This window comes from Culex pipiens, chromosome 2 (assembly GCF_016801865.2).
Source record: "Culex pipiens pallens isolate TS chromosome 2, TS_CPP_V2, whole genome shotgun sequence".
Lineage (NCBI taxonomy): Eukaryota > Metazoa > Arthropoda > Insecta > Diptera > Culicidae > Culex > Culex pipiens.
The window spans coordinates 70,022,667-70,036,611 of record NC_068938.1 but is presented as its reverse complement, the minus strand read 5'-3'; the positions used below and the strand labels follow the sequence as shown (position 1 = coordinate 70,036,611).

At 25.5% G+C, this 13,945-nt stretch overlaps 1 protein-coding gene across 6 annotated transcripts in view; it reads left to right on the top strand.

Annotated features, from left to right (window-relative positions):
- Positions 1-13,945, top strand: part of LOC120416081 (protein spire) — a 343,750-nt gene that overhangs the window by 154,534 nt on the left and 175,271 nt on the right. The window lies entirely within an intron of this gene.

Below are 13,945 nucleotides of genomic sequence, written 5' to 3'. Positions count from 1 at the left end.
ATTTTGTAACCAAATTGAACCGATTCAGTTGAACCGGTTCATCCAACCGGTTCAATAGTTGTACCGGTTGAACATTTCTGGCACAAAATGTAGAATGCGACATATCTAACTCTTTCAAATTGCCTGAAAAGTCATTTTGTAACATAATTGAACCGATTCAGCTGAACCGGTTCATCCAACCGGTTCAATAGTTGTACCGGTTGAACATTTCTGGCACAAAATGTAGCATGCGACATATCTAACTCTTTCAAATTGCCTGAAAAGTCATTCTGTAACAAAATTGAACCAATTCAGCTGAACCGGTTCATCCAGCCGGTTCGATAGTTGTACCGGTTGAACATTTCTGGCACAACAAGTATCATGCGACATATCTAACTCTTTCAAATTGCCTGAAAAGTCATTCTTTGTTACAGAATTCGGCTGAACCGGTTCATCTTACCGGTTGAAAAGTCATGCTTCTTTAAATTCTTTAATTTTTTTTAAATTCTTTATATTCTCTAAATTCTTAAAATTCTTAAAATTCTTAAAATTCTAAAAAAATCTTAAAATTCTTAAAATTCTAAAAAAATCTTAAAATTCTTAAAATTCTTAAACTTTTTAAAATTCTTAAAATTCAAAAAATTCTTAAAATTCTTAAAATTCTTAAAATTCTTAAAATTCTTAAAATTCTTAAAATTCTTAAAATTCTTAAAATTCTTAAAATTCTTAAAATTCTTAAAATTCTTAAAATTCTTAAAATTCTTAAAATTCTTAAAATTCTTAAAATTCTTAAAATTCTTAAAATTCTTAAAATTCTTAAAATTCTTAAAATTCTTAAAATTTTTAAAATTCTTAAAATTCTTAAAATTCTTAAAATTCTTAAAATTCTTAAAATTCTTAAAATTCTTAAAATTCTTAAAATTCTTAAAATTCTTAAAATTCTTAAAATTCTTAAAATTCTTAAAATTCTTAAAATTCTTAAAATTCTTAAAATTCTTAAAATTCTTAAAATTCTTAAAATTCTTTAAATTCTTTAAATTCTTAAAATTCTTTAAATTCTTTAAATTCTTTAAATTCTTTAAATTCTTAAAATTCTTAAAATTCTTAAAATTCTTAAAATTCTTAAAATTCTTAAAATTCTTAAAATTCTTAAAATTCTTAAAATTCTTAAAATTCTTAAAATTCTTAAAATTCTTAAAATTCTTAAAATTCTTAAAATTCTTAAAATTCTTAAAATTCTTAAAATTCTTAAAATTATTAAAATTATTAAAATTCTTAAAATTCTTAAAATTCTTAAAATTCTTAAAATTCTTAAAATTCTTAAAATTCTTAAAATTCTTAAAATTCTTAAAATTCTTAAAATTCTTAAAATTCTTAAAATTCTTAAAATTCTTAAAATTCTTAAAATTCTTAAAATTCTTAAAATTCTTAAAATTCTTAAAATTCTTAAAATTCTTAAAATTCTTAAAATTCTTAAAATTCTTAAAATTCTTAAAATTCTTAAAATTCTTAAATTTTTTAAAATTCTTAAAATTCTTTAAATTCTTTAAATTTTTTAAATTCTTAAAATTCTTATAATTCTTAAAATTCGTAAAATTCTTAAAATTCTTAAAATTCTTAAAATTCTTAAAATTCTTAAAATTCTTAAAATTCTTAAAATTCTTAAAATTCTTAAAATTCTTAAAATTCTTAAAATTCTTAAAATTCTTAAAATTCTTAAAATTCTTAAAATTCTTAAAATTCTTAAAATTCTTAAAATTCTTAAAATTTTTAAAATTCTTAAAATTCTTAAAATTCTTAAAATTCTTAAAATTCTTAAAATTCTTAAAATTCTTAAAATTCTTAAAATTCTTAAAATTCTTAAAATTCTTAAATTCTTAAATTCTTAAAATTCTTAAAATTCTTAAAATTCTTAAAATTCTTAAAATTCTTAAAATTCTTAAAATTCTTAAAATTCTTAAAATTCTTAAAATTCTTAAAATTCTTAAAATTCTTAAAATTCTTAAAATTCTTAAATTCTTAAAATTCTTAAAATTCTTAAAATTCTTAAAATTCTTAAAATTCTTAAAATTCTTAAAATTCTTAAAATTCTTAAAATTCTTAAAATTCTTAAAATTCTTAAAATTCTTAAAATTCTTAAAATTCTTAAAATTCTTAAAATTCTTAAAATTCTTAAAATTCTTAAAATTCTTAAAATTCTTAAAATTCTTAAAATTCTTAAAATTCTTAAAATTCTTAAAATTCTTAAAATTCTTAAATTCTTAAATTCTTAAAATTCTTAAAATTCTTAAAATTCTTAAAATTCTTAAAATTCTTAAAATTCTTAAAATTCTTAAAATTCTTAAAATTCTTAAAATTCTTAAAATTCTTAAAATTCTTAAAATTCTTAAAATTCTTAAAATTCTTAAAATTCTTAAAATTCTTAAAATTCTTAAAATTCTTAAATTCTTAAAATTCTTAAAATTCTTAAAATTCTTAAAATTCTTAAAATTCTTAAAATTCTTAAAATTCTTAAAATTCTTAAATTCTTAAAATTCTTTAAATTCTTTAAATTCTTTAAATTCTTTAAATTCTTTAAATTCTTTAAATTCTTTAAATTCTTTAAATTCTTAAAATTCTTAAAATTCTTAAAATTCTTAAAATTCTTAAAATTCTTAAAATTCTTAAAATTCTTAAAATTCTTAAAATTCTTAAAATTCTTAAAATTCTTAAATTCTTAAAATTCTTAAAATTCTTAAAATTCTTAAAATTCTTAAAATTCTTAAAATTCTTAAAATTCTTAAAATTCTTAAAATTCTTAAAATTCTTAAAATTCCTAAAATTCTTAAAATTCTTAAAATTCTTAAAATTCTTAAAATTCTTAAAATTCTTAAAATTCTTAAAATTCTTAAAATTCTAAAAATTATTAAAATTCTTAAAATTCTTAAAATTCTTAAAATTCTTAAAATTCTTAAAATTCTTAAAATTCTTAAAATTCTTAAAATTCTTAAAATTCTTAAAATTCTTAGAATTCTTAAAATTCTTAAAATTCTTAAAATTCTTTAAATTCTTAAAATTCTTTAAATTCTTTAAATTCTTTAAATTCTTTAAATTCTTTAAATTCTTTAAATTCTTTAAATTCTTTAAATTCTTTAAATTCTTTAAATTCTTTAAATTCTTTAAATTTTTTAAATTCTTAAAATTCTTAAAATTCTTAAAATTCTTTAAATTCCTAAAATTCCTAAAATTCTTAAAATTCTTAAAATTCTTAAAATTCTTAAAATTCTTAAAATTCTTAAAATTCTTAAAATTCTTAAAATTCTTAAAATTCTTAAAATTCTTAAAATTCTTAAAATTCTTAAAATTCTTAAAATTCTTAAAATTCTTAAAATTCTTAAAATTCTTAAAATTCTTAAAATTCTTAAAATTCTTAAAATTCTTAAAATTCTTAAAATTCTTAAAATTCTTAAAATTCTTAAAATTCTTAAAATTCTTAAAATTCTTAAAATTCTTAAAATTCTTAAAATTCTTAAAATTCTTAAAATTCTTAAAATTCTTAAAATTCTTAAAATTCTTAAAATTCTTTAAATTCTTAAAATTCTTAAAATTCTTAAAATTCTTAAAATTCTTAAAATTCTTAAAATTCTTAAAATTCTTAAAATTCTTAAAATTCTTAAAATTCTTAAAATTCTTAAAATTCTTAAAATTCTTAAAATTCTTAAAATTCTTTAAATTCTTTCAATTCTTTCAATTCTTTCAATTCTTTAAATTCTTTAAATTCTTTAAATTCTTTAAATTCTTTAAATTCTTTAAATTCTTAAAATTCTTAAAATTCTTAAAATTCTTAAAATTCTTAAAATTCTTAAAATTCTTAAAATTCTTAAAATTCTTAAAATTCTTAAAATTCTTAAAATTCTTAAAATTCTTAAAATTCTTAAAATTCTTAAAATTCTTAAAATTCTTAAAATTCTTAAAATTCTTAAAATTCTTAAAATTCTTAAAATTCTTAAAATTCTTAAAATTCTTAAAATTCTTAAAATTCTTAAAATTCTTAAAATTCTTAAAATTCTTAAAATTCTTAAAATTCTTAAAATTCTTAAAATTCTTAAAATTCTTAAAATTCTTAAAATTCTTAAAATTCTTAAAATTCTTAAAATTCTTAAAATTCTTAAAATTCTTAAAATTCTTAAAATTCTTAAAATTCTTAAAATTCTTAAAATTCTTAAAATTCTTAAAATTCTTAAAATTCTTAAAATTCTTAAAATTCTTAAAATTCTTAAAATTCTTAAAATTCTTAAAATTCTTAAAATTCTTAAAATTCTTAAAATTCTTAAAATTCTTAAAATTCTTAAAATTCTTAAAATTCTTAAAATTCTTAAATTCTTAAAATTCTTAAAATTCTTAAAATTCTTAAAATTCTTAAAATTCTTAAAATTCTTAAAATTCTTAAAATTCTTAAAATTCTTAAAATTCTTAAAATTCTTAAAATTCTTAAAATTCTTAAAATTCTTAAAATTCTTAAAATTCTTAAAATTCTTAAAATTCTTAAAATTCTTAAAATTCTTAAAATTCTTAAAATTCTTAAAATTCTTAAAATTCTTAAAATTCTTAAAATTCTTAAAATTCTTAAAATTCTTAAAATTCTTAAAATTCTTAAAATTCTTAAAATTCTTAAAATTCTTAAAATTCTTAAAATTCTTAAAATTCTTAAAATTCTTAAAATTCTTAAAATTCTTAAATTTCTTAAAATTCTTAAAATTCTTAAAATTCTTAAAATTCTTAAAATTCTTAAAATTCTTAAAATTCTTAAAATTCTTAAAATTCTTAAAATTCTTAAAATTCTTAAAATTCTTAAAATTCTTAGAATTCTTAAAATTCTTAAAATTATTTAAATTCTTAAAATTCTTTAAATTCTTTAAATTCTTTAAATTCTTTAAATTCTTTAAATTCTTTAAATTCTTTAAATTCTTTAAATTCTTTAAATTCTTTAAATTCTTTAAATTCTTTAAATTCTTTAAATTCTTTAAATTCTTTAAATTCTTTAAATTCTTTAAATTCTTTAAATTCTTTCTTAAAATTCTTAAAATTCTTAAAATTCTTAAAATTCTTAAAATTCTTAAAATTCTTAAAATTCTTAAAATTCTTAAAATTCTTAAAATTCTTAAAATTCTTAAAATTCTTAAAATTCTTAAAATTCTTAAAATTCTTAAAATTCTTAAAATTCTTAAAATTCTTAAAATTCTTAAAATTCTTAAAATTCTTAAAATTCTTAAAATTCTTAAAATTCTTAAAATTCTTAAAATTCTTAAAATTCTTAAAATTCTTAAAATTCTTAAAATTCTTAAAATTCTTAAAATTCTTAAAATTCTTAAAATTCTTAAAATTCTTAAAATTCTTAAAATTCTTAAAATTCTTAAAATTCTTAAAATTCTTAAAATTCTTAAAATTTTTAAAATTCCTAAAATTCTTAAAATTCTTAAAATTCTTAAAATTCTTAAAATTCTTAAAATTCTTAAAATTCTTAAAATTCTTAAAATTCTTAAAATTCTTAAAATTCTTAAAATTCTTAAAATTCTTAAAATTCTTAAAATTCTTAAAATTCTTAAAATTCTTAAAATTCTTAAAATTCTTAAAATTCTTAAAATTCTTGAAAATTCTTAAAATTCTTAATTTTTTTCAAATTCTTTAAATTCTTTAAATTCTTTAAATTCTTTAAATTCTTTAAATTCTTAAAATTCTTTAAATTCTTTAAATTCTTTAAATTCTTTAAATTCATTAAATTCATTAAATTCTTTAAATTCTTTAAATTCTTTAAATTCTTTAAATTCTTTAAATTCTTTAAATTTTTTAAATTCTTTAAATTCTTTAAATTCTTTAAATTCTTTAAATTCTTTAAATTCTTTAAATTCTTTAAATTCTTTAAATTCTTTAAATTCTTTAAATTCTTTAAATTCTTTAAATTCTTTAAATTCTTTAAATTCTTTAAATTCTTTAAATTCTTTAAATTCTTTAAATTCTTTAAATTCTTTAAATTCTTTAAATTCTTTAAATTCTTTAAATTCTTTAAATTCTTTAAATTCTCAAAATTCTTTAAATTCTTTAAATTCTTTAAATTCTTTAAATTCTTTAAATTCTTTAAATTCTTTAAATTCTTTAAATTCTTTAAATTCTTTAAATTCTTTAAATTCTTTAAATTCTTTAAATTCTTTAAATTCTTTAAATTCTTTAAATTCTTTAAATTCTTTAAATTCTTTAAATTCTTTAAATTCTTTAAATTCTTTAAATTCTTTAAATTCTTTAAATTTTTTAAATTTCTTAAATTCTTTAAATTCTTTAAATTCTTTGAATTCTTTAAATTCTTTAAATTCTTTAAAATCTTTAAATTCTTTGAATTCTTTAAATTCTTGATTTTTTTTAAATTCTTTAAATTAGATTTGATGAACCGGTTCAGCTGAATCGGTTCAATTTTGTTACAGAATGACTTTTCAGTCAATTTGAAAGAGTTAGATATGTCGCATGCTACATTTTGTGCCAGAAATGTTCAACCGGTACAACTATCGAACCGGTTCTGCTGAATCGGTTCAATTTTGTTACAGAATGACTTTTCAGGCAATTTGAAAGAGTTAGACATGTCACATGATTCATTTTGTGCCAGAAATGTTCAACCGGTACAACTATTGAACCGGTTGGGTGAACCGGTTAAACTGAATCGGTTCAATTTTGTTACAGAATGACTTTTCAGGCAATTTGAAAGAGTTAGACATGTCACATAATACATTTTGTGCCAAAAAAGTTTAACCGGTACAACTATTGATCCGGTTGGGTGAACCGGTTCAGTTGAATCGGTTCAATTTTGTTACAGAATGACTTTTCAGGCAATTTGAAAGAGTTAGACATGTCACATGCTACATTTTGTTCCAGAAATGTTCAACCGGTACAACTATCGAACCGGTTGGATGAACATGTTCAGCTGAATCGGTTCAATTTTGCTACATAATGACTTTTCAGGCAATTTGAAAGAGTTAGACATGTCGCATGATACATTTTGTGCCAGAAATGTTCAACCGGTACAACTATTGAACCGGTTGGGTGAACCGGTTCAGCTGAATCGGTTCAATTTTGCTACAGAATGACTTTTCAGGCAATTTGAAAGAGTTAGACATGTCGCATGATACATTTTGTGCCAGAAATGTTCAACCGGTACAACTATTGAACCGGTTGGGTGAACCGGTTCAGCTGAATCGGTTCAATTTTGTTGCAGAATGACTATTCATGAAATTTGGAGAAGTTAGATATGTCGCATGATTATGTTTCTAATGAAAAGTCATGTTTTTACTCTCTTACTGATATTAGTATATGGAACAATAAATGTTTACTTAACTTTTTTAGTAAAACTTTATGGAAAACGTAGTCTTTTTATATTTTTAACATAAAGTTCATGTGTAGACCTTTCCAAAGCACTATAAAACTTTGAGTTTTGGTCATGTTTTGCATAAGATATAAATTTTACAAATTTACTGTAACGCATTTTGCTCGGATATTTTTTCGTTCACCCCCTCCCCCCCGAGCCCCGCCCAAAAATCCACTAATTTGCATATTTTTTCCTTAAAGTAGACATTCTGACGATTCCAAAACACTATAGAACATTGAAGTTTGGTGCTATTTTGCATATTTCCCAAGCCTGCGAAAATTTACTGTAACGCATTTTGCAGGCTTCGGGTTTTGACTGTTAAAAAAATCTTTGCTTTGGAAGTTGGTATCCCATCGAAAAAACTTATTTATAATTAGATTTGCATTTTAAAATGAAAAAAGATTTGTGTGCTCAATTTCCTACCATTTTCCTTTTTAGACTTTGTTGATCGGACAGCTGGTTTCAGAAATTTTTATTTAAAGTTTTAATTTTCTGAATAGTGGATTTTTTACAATGTCCGCTAATTAGATATCTTGGCAACTATTGGTTTGATTTTCAAAGTAAAACAATGAAGATTATGTAAAATTTTCAACTCTTTTGAAAAATCAATTCAATTTTTTTTTCAAAATTTCCAAAAAGAGCTTAAATGTATGCTTGCTTGTACTTAGTTGCTGGGATTGCTATCTAGATAAAACACACGGGCATCGAAATGTTAAGCTTGACTTGAACGTTTTAAAACTTTTTGGTTTATTGGAAAGAATTTTTTAAATTACGAATTTGCAAATTTAAAATCATTTTGAAATTTGGAAATGGATTAAAAAAATGGCAAGAAATTGAAAAATAGGGACTAATCTGGTGACACTGAGAAAACCATCGCCACTGTTCACAATATTTAAAGTTGAGGAGGCTATATCTCAACAAACAGTAGTCCGATCAATAAAGTCTTAACAATTTCCCTTGGAAAAATTTTGTTCAGCTCTTTTTTTCGAAAATATCAACCAAAAAATTCATATATCTTAAAACGTTGCACTTTGTGAAGCAATTTGTCAAGTAGTTTTGATTGGAAATTTAATGTAATTTGTAAGAGCACGCTATTTTTTTTTTTTTTTTGCAAAAAATATCATTCAATCCAAGATTTTCACTATCCTAAACTCTAGCGCAAAATATACCTTTTTCGTCCGCTAAAGATATAAAAAAATCTGGAATACCAAAATATATGTAACTTTGGAATTCTTCTTTTGAAGTGAATTTAACTCTTGATCAGATTTTTTTTCGTTTGCCTCTTTTTCTGAACAGTCCTTATCATAACTTTCAACTTTGTCCTGAACACCAAGTTAAAGATTTTCGAATACTCACATCACGGCGTGGCTGAAGCAGAATATTATGAACAGAGATATCCCATCGGAGATTTCTACGTAGAATGTTGTGTTCCACCGGCCTGAATCAGAATCTGTATAAATTAAAATAGTCTATCAGTGAAAATTGCGTTTTTCAAAATTTAAAGGTTTTTGAAATTTTGCACGGATTTATATCTAACCTGGCCTTATAGGTGGATCGATCTTTATAAATATTTGTTTCAACAGATTTGTAGAGAAATCTCTTTCATTTCAAACCCTTTTTGAAATTTGTAAATCCGTTTTGATTGACAACAGATATTCCACTATAAAGACAATCTTTCATATCGACGTTCATATCGACAACCAAAATCGCGTTTTAACCCGAGCAGGGGTAAATAACACGGGAATACCAAATTTTGGTATTACTTGAGCAAATAACAGCGACCAAAATGTTGCCCAGTAATAGATGGTAAAATACCATGAAATCATACCAAAGTCTTGTATGTGGAATGGCACAACAATACCAAACCATGTTATTCCAAGGGTAAAATAATACCTCAAAATAGAACCATTTCAATACCAAGTTGATGTTGAAAAGATCCATATGCAACAGCCAAATCTACTCACCTGATGATGCCATGTTATTCTAAGTGATATTCTTCACCACACCGAATGCATTTGTCATTGATGAACGGCCTGTGCATGAAGTTCTTGACGATTCTGAAAAATAACAGGATTGAAAAATAAGTGTTATTAAAATAAAACTGGATTGAAATTCACCAAAATTCAATAATCTTTCGATTGACTCGTTTTCAAAGTATTTGGTTTTTTTTCAAGTCATTTTAGCGCAAAATGTATTATCTTGTCCAAATTGGTAAAAAATGCCATAAACTGAAATAAAAAAAAGTACCAAATTCCTAAATTCTAGGAATTTTGCCTCCTTTCCTTAATAAGTAATCCAAAAAACCCGATTACTAAATAAGGAAAAGTGGCAAAATTCCTAGAATTTAGGAATTTGGTACTTTTTTTAATTTCAGTGTAGTTTCAGAGAAAATTGATGAAACCTTTCAATACCAAAATAATACCAAAATGTGCCATCCTGACTTAGAAAATTTTCCACAATTTCAAGTCATTTCTGTAGGGGGTATATCAACAATGTTTAAAATCAAGTTTGAAATTTCCGGTTTTCAATGAAAGCATTCGCTTTGAGACATCATTTTAGTGCAAAATTAATTATTTTGTCCAAATTGGTCAAAATTTTCCCATAGTTTCAGAGGAATTTGATAAAACACTTTAATACAAAAATAATACCAAAATGTGCCATCCTGACTTAGAAAATGTTCCACAATTTCTAGTCATTTCTGTAGGGGGTATATCAAAAATGTTTAAAATCAAGTTTGAAATTTCCGATTTTTGAATGAAAGCATTCGCTTTCAGACATAATTTTAGCGCAAAATTAATTATTTTGTCAAAATTGGTCAAAATTTTCCCATAGTTTCAGAGGAATTTGATAAAACACTTTAATACCAAAAGAATACCAATATGTGTTCGACCATTGACAAATTCTGCAATTTTGCAATATCAAAACAATGCCTTAAATTGGTATGATACCACATTTTGCTCTTGCATAATCCTCAAGACATAGATCTAGGGTTTTTTCTCAAAATTTATTTTCCCTAAAAGAGCACTCAGCTAGCAAAATCTAAACGTAGAAATATGTACTCTCCCTGCAAAGGCTTATGAATTGATCTCAGTTGAAAGGTTCTCCAAATCTCTGAATTGCAAATGTAACATCCTGGAACAGAACTGCTAAATTCTAATAAAAACACAAATCGAAAAAAAAACATAATCCTCAAGACAAAGGAGAATGGGCGAATTTCGTCCAAGGATGTACACGAACGGGACCAACTTTTTTCGAAAGATCTCGCCGAGACATGAAAAAAAGTCTTCTGGACCAACTCTCTAAACCCCGGGGTTCAAAAGTTACATGCTGTTGAAGTTTGAGCATTTTGAGTAAAAATATACAAAAAATCGGATTTTTGCTATTTCTAAAATCATTTACAAAATCTCTGTTTCATTATGGATTCCGATTTTTTTGACTTCATTCGACGCGTATCAGCAAAAACTATGAATTCTGATATATCTTAGCATGATTGAAACATGATTTCACTTGTTTTTATCCGTTTGAACCGTTTGTGCAAGAGGCATCCCATAGAAACAAGTCGAAACTTCAAGGTTTTGAAACCGGATCCGACCCAGACTGCTTCAGTGAGTATGAAAGGCTTCAGTGCAATGTTGTAACAACTTATTGGGATGGTCTGAGTCATCCGAGAACTCCTTGGAGTTAAGACCGGTGAGTCTACCGCCGTAACAAGCAAGATGTCGGCGGTTTTTGACCACTGATCATACCCGCATAGCTTCAGTGAGTGTGGTAGACTACTTTGCTAATGTGTTAGGATGTCCTGGGTCATCCAAGGACTCCCTGGAGTTATGATCTGTGGAGCTACAGCCTTAACAAGCAAGAGGTCGACGGTGTTTGACCCCGGAACATACCCGCATAGCTTCAGTCAGTATGGTAGACTGCTTTGTTAATGTCTTTAGTCATCCTAGGACTCCCTGGAGTTATGATCTGTAGGTCTACGGCTGTTACAAGGACTCCCTGGAATGGTCCAGAACATCCCAACATAACAGCAATACAGTCTGCCATACTCACTGAATCTTTGCGGTTATGATGCGCGGTTAAAAATCGTCGACCTTTTTCTTGTTACAGTGACCCAAATATCTTAACTCCAGGGAGTCCTAGGATGACCAAAGACATCTTAACACATTAAGAAAGCAGTCTACCATACTGACTGAAGCTATGCGGGTATGTTCCGGGGTCAAACACCGTCGACCTCTTGCTTGTTACGGCTGTAGCTCCACAGATCTTAACTCCAGGGATTCCTAGGAGAACCCAGGACACTCCAACACATCAGCATAGTAGGCTACCATACTCACTGAAGCCATGCGGGTATGATCAGTGGTCAAAAACCGCCGACATCTTGCTTGTTACGGCGGTAGACTCGCCAGTCTTAACTCCAAGGAGTTCTCGGATGACTCAGACCATCCCAATAAGTTGTTACAACATTACACTGAAGCCTTCCATACTCACTGAAGCAGTCTGGGTCGGATCCGGTTTCAATACCTTGAAGTTTCAACTTTTTTCTATGGGATGCCTCTTGTACAAACGGTTCAAACGTATAAAAACAAGAGAAATCATGTTTCAATCATGCTAAGACATATTAGAACTCATAGTTTTTGCTGATACGCGTCGAATGAAGTCAAGATGAGCAAAATCCATAATAAAATGGAGATTTCATAAATGATTTTAGAATTAGCAAAAATACGATTTTTTGTACATTTTTACCCAAAATGCTCAAACTTCAACAACTTGTAACTTTTGAACCCCGGGGTTTAGAGAGTTGGTCCGGAAGACTTTTTTTCATGTCTCGGCGAGATCTTTCGAAAAAAGTTGGTCCCGTTCGTGTACATCCTTGGACCAGTTCCCATACAAATTTGCCCATTCTCCTTTTGAAGGGTCCAGGAATACCAAAATTTGGTATTGATACCAGAGAAAGGTATTATTACGCATTTCCCTTGTTATTTACCCATGCTCGGGAATTGACCTTGAATAAACATAAACGAATGCACGCAATGTAAACAATAACAAACACGTTTTGTTTGGCTTACCATTATGTGCATTGCCCCGAAGTTTGGTTGAAGTTGGTTGTTGGAGTCCCGAGTTATAAAATTTTAACCAATTTTACAAATGTTTACGGTAGTCTAACTTGTACGTGCATCAAACACGTTCTGACCTGAAATTCCTTTGCCCAGTTGTCGCACTTACATCAATTTTCAGGGAGTGACACGATAGCACGACAAGATTGAAACTACTTTCATATGTAGAGTGACAAAAATGCACGGAGTTTTTTTCGGATTTCGTTGAATGTCTCAGAAATCGAATTTTGGGGTTCTGTGAAGGTCAAAAGGTGAGGCATTAAGAGCTGCACAAAATGGCGTTCTTAACTCAATTTTGCCCAAAATGCACGTGCGACAAGTTAGCACGACGGCGACGATATGCGAACTTCATTTGACCTTGAACCTCATATATGTCATTGTAAAATCTGTCTGAATATGGTTGTGTCAAAAATGGAATACCTTTTGACAATCAAATCGGATTTACAAAGTTCAAAAAGGGTTTTAAAGGTAAGGTTTCTACAAATTTGTTAACACTGGAACGCCCAACGCACGTCCAACTTACACGGACGCCCAAGCCTCCAAAAAAAGTTGGACCGGTAACTTCAACTCGCTGGTTCTCGAGCATTACTCAACCAATCGGGATGATTCTTGTTTCCAGTGATTTGTAAGAATGTCTAGATGATCCTAAAATTTTGCAGAACTTGATTTGATGGAATCTGTAATTTCTGCGACCAAAAACATCGTTCCACCTTTTTTTAAAATGACTGCCTCCGCAGAATTTTTGGCGATTTTTTTTTTTACACGCGAAAAAAAAAGTTGGAACGATGTTTTTGATCGCAAAAATTACAGATTTGATCAAATTAAGTTCTGTAAAGTTCTAGAATCATCTAGACATCCTAACAAATTACTGGAAAGAAGAATCGTCCCGATTGGTTGAGTAATGCCCGAGAACAATTGAGTTGAAGTTACCGTTCCAACTTTTTTGGAGCCTTGGGCGTTGGAATGTTAACAAATATATTTTTTTTAGGATCAATCCGCCTAGCAAATCTGGTCAATTAAAAATCCGTACCAAAAATTAAAAATCTATAATTTTTGAAAAACGCAATTTTCATCCATAGATCATTTTGATTTGTACAGATTCTGATTCATTCCAGTAGAACACAATAACAGTATGTCAGTGTATGACCAGCCCGCAAAATTGTGTGGAGACTAAAATGAATATTTTGTTGTTGCAAAAAATAAATAAAATAAAATTTAAAATTCTGCTCTTTTTTGGTAAAACAAAACTCCAAGTTAACGCAGTACGTTGAACCATTGCCACCCCCTCCACCCTCTTGTGTCACATTTTCCGGCAATAACACTCTCTCATATGCACATTTAACGTGTTCTGGCCCTCGTGGGTGCCGTGCTGTCAGCCAGCTCAATTCATACCTGTATCAAGTTGGTGCAACATTTTTTCTCACACGACCTGGCAATAATTCAAACTTTTAATCGTGACATG